Here is a 3,733-nt window from a genome sequence, read left to right as displayed (position 1 = left end):
TCACACATCCACACTATGTATCACTGCGAAAGCAAACAAGTTTCTTGGTTTGCTTAAACGTTCTTGTCCCCTGCTTATTGGCTTCTCTGTTAGGCGCTCACTTTATTTGTCTTTGGTCAAGTCACAGCTGTGCTACGCCACCCAAGTGTGGTCGCCCGTTTACGTCACTCTGAACGCTAAGGTGGAACAGGTGCAGAGACGCGCAATCAGGTGGATTTGCAAAAGAGATATTCGACTCCTTTGTTTATCAATGAGGCTTACAAAACCATGTCGGGCGACAGTGACAAGCAAATTAAAAAAGAAATCTAAAAAAATCTTTTATGGCAGCGGACTGAGCAAAGCTTGTTAGGAGCCACATACAGCTGTTTCGAGAAAGGTTGTCCAAAAGAAGCGTAAGAGCGTTCGCGACAATGCCGAAAGGTAGTATGGGACAGTATTCAATACGAAGCGAACGATGCCACGACCATACAGCGATGACCTATGATGGCGAGCTATTTGGATGAAAGAGTTCTTAGGACATAGCGTTGACGAAGTGGCAGTAAGCGCAGACTTAGGCCCTGTTTATAAGCAGGTAGGGTTACCCTAGCAGGAGGGTCAAAGATGGCCCGGGTTTACAAGCAAAATTTCACAGGTAGGGTTACCCTACCACCCGGGACAACTTTGGGTGCTTGGTTAGGGTAACCCTAGCACTCACATAGTGTTACCCTAGCGCCAAGGGTAACCCTAGCTGCCTTGTAAACACGTCGTTGAAACAAAGAAGAAATGTGTGAGTGCTAGGTAACCCTCTTGCTAGGGTAACCCTAGCACTAGGGTTGCCCTACCTGCTTGTAAACAGGGCCTTAAGTTGAAGCTCTCTCCCGCCATCACGCTACCAAAACACGTCCAAAAACAAAAGGGTTTATTAGCAAAAACGATGGCTCTGCACGTGCGCCACGATTTTTGTATACATTTCTCGAACTTTCTCTACGAAACATGACATAAAATAAGTAAGGTTAAAGTCGCCTTTCTCAAAACAGCTGTATTCAGAATTTAAAATCACGATGCATTTTTTTACCATAATGCATTGCTCTGTGGAGACGCTTTCCCTTGAGCAAAGGTCACTGAAACACAATGACGAGCGACTTTCGAATTTTGAAAACTAGTGTCCTGCCAAACATATGCGCAGATTGTTTGATCATAAAACAAACTTATGCACATCCAAGAATACTTCTTATATCTCATGTACATTGAAACACTTTAAAGCATTTGCTGGCGGACATCATGCCACAGAAAACAACATAAACACCCTACAAAATAAGTGAAAGTTAACTAAACTGGTAACCAGATGTTAGTTGTCTACGAGCCTAAGAGTATGTCACGCGCTAATGATTCGGGAAGCAACTGTTCTCCAATGGCGTGCACGCGAGACATCTCGCGAAAATGAGACGTGGCTCAAGGCCGGTAGTCCGCTGAATGCGAGCTCCTTCCTGTCTTCAACATTGAGTTACTTTCATCCTTCTGAAGCCTGTACTCCAAATTTCCTGGTCAAAATTGTCTGCCCTTCACTGAACCAGACAGAAATTCAGCTCTATACTCCTCCTTAGGGCAACTTTGCAACTGAGTACAACATAGTCCTGTTCCTGGACTCCCTCTTACCCCGCCCTGAAAATGGGCCTGGAACCCAGGCGGGAAAAGAGAGGGTCCTGTATTACTTGCAAGCGCATGCTCGGAATGAGCCAATCATATTGCATTAGATGCCAGGCTGGATCTGTAAATAAAGGGAACCTTGAAACTCCGGCAAAAAATCGAATATGAAAATTACTGTGTGATTTGCAGTGTCAGGAAAGAGAACATCCAAATTATGCCTCGTCGTGACCAAACGAGGAGAAAAAACCCCGATCGCAGTGATGTCGGAAAATTATTGCCGAATAAATGAAACGACCAAGAGAAGATCGCAATAAATCGATGCAAAGGCTGAACTAGTAAATATAGCATAGGATTTCACTGAGCGACAAAACAGCTCGAAGTCAGAATTTCATATTATCTGCAGTAAAAGCAAGGTGACACACGCTTTTATATAGCATTATTTCACACTTATTAATTAATATTCACGAACAAATGTTGACCAGAAAAAAAAATCGTCACAATTAACGTCCGAATAATCGATGTTTGACTGTGCATATATATGTATAAATTTATAATTAATAGGAACATTATTGCTTCATAATTGCGTTATCAACACAAACTGGTATGTAAAGAAACAAATAGTCCAGGTTGTGATTCAATTTCGTTTAACTTTTTACTGATCGAACTTTACCATGAACAATGCTCAGTTTTTCTGTCATGCAATCGTCTTTTAGTTTTTCCGATATAAAAATCATTGCTGTCTCAACAGGCAGCTCAACATAAAACCTTAGCCATTTGGCCACGGCCTTAAGTCTGTCCTTGTAAGGAAAGAAAGATTTAATACGACGAGTGCTTTGAAAAATTATTCTAAGGAAAAATTAATAGTCTTAGTAAATTACTCTTAGACTACTCTAATCACTCCGGTGTTTGTGTAGTATTCCAGATAAAACTGAGTGTATTTACGACATTTTTTTATCTGACTGTTTTATATTAGGTATCCAAACAATTTGTCCCCGATTTTGAAAAAAAATTGGTAGGCCTAAACTCCTGAAACAATCACAGTTTCAATAATTACTGGGCAACTCAAATATATGTTCACTGGATCAGTGCAATTATCACATAACTAGATCGACAGAAGTAGTGAACAATAAATAATGAACAATAAACAAGAATTCCAGCAGGAGATTTATTAGTCTTCGTCAGTGAGCGATTCACATCCACAACCTACAGTATAACTGTAAGTTTCAAAGAGTCTCTGGAGAGCAATTAAATCAAAATTTGATATTTTTTTGCGCCAACATCATGCAGCTGTTCAGTTGGGTTTCAGGCACGAAATTCCATACTTTCGTATGTCATCCATCTGATCTTCCACGATTGGGACTCACGATAAGAAGGACTGACTAACAATTAACATCGGACTCGGATCGAAGAAAATCGCAAACATATTAAAGGAACAACCATGTAGCAAACAGACTTGCCAAATCCTGTTGCAGGTTTAACCGGTAACGACTGCATGAATAGCTTGCAGTTGTTCCGCCTTAGGCACAAAGGTAAAGTGGTATTTCTTAAAGGCGAAATCAATTGCCTCCAGAACTTGGCGTTATACTTTCCTATCACATTATCCCCATTTATTAAATTCTCAACCTCGGATAATGCATTTCGCGTGCTCTGATTGGTTCACTCAATCTCGGTTATCAGCTCATATACTTTAGTTTGACCTTATATGGTAAATGATTGCGCTGAACGTTGCTAAAGTAAAATTTTTTTCGCCCGAAATTTCTCTTTGAATAAAGCCAAAAACGAAAAAAAAAACTTTTTTTGTGGAAAGCTTGGATCAATCCCGACGTTTAGAAGTACGCGAAAAGGCAAGCAATGATTTTGTGATGAGCCTACGTCTGTCTAACCCCAAGGTATTACACAACATCGCATCTTCATCACGTTTTTTCGATTTCACTCGGATGTTTTTGCTTTTGTCGCTCGTATTCCGTACTTCCAAATTTTCGAGTTTAAGGAATTTAATAAAACAATTATTCCATTCGCGCTTGTATGATATGAGATTGGTTATAGCCAACTCGGCGCTACGCGCCTCGTTGGCTATTTACCATCTCATATCCAACGCGTGCTCATG

At 40.6% G+C, this 3,733-nt stretch overlaps 1 protein-coding gene across 1 annotated transcript in view; it reads right to left on the bottom strand.

The window, feature by feature from the left end:
* Positions 1 to 2,777: 2,777 nt before the first annotated feature.
* Positions 2,778 to 3,733, bottom strand: part of LOC138059099 (diphthine methyltransferase-like) — a 37,274-nt gene continuing 36,318 nt past the window's right edge. The window contains exon 10 of the mRNA XM_068904615.1: positions 2,778 to 3,249. The gene's annotated coding sequence lies outside the window, so the exon portion shown is untranslated. The remainder of the gene's footprint in view (positions 3,250 to 3,733) is intronic.

This window comes from Montipora capricornis, chromosome 8 (assembly GCF_036669925.1).
Source record: "Montipora capricornis isolate CH-2021 chromosome 8, ASM3666992v2, whole genome shotgun sequence".
Lineage (NCBI taxonomy): Eukaryota > Metazoa > Cnidaria > Anthozoa > Scleractinia > Acroporidae > Montipora > Montipora capricornis.
Note: the sequence above shows the minus strand (reverse complement) of the source record. Positions and strands in the feature narration are given on the sequence as shown.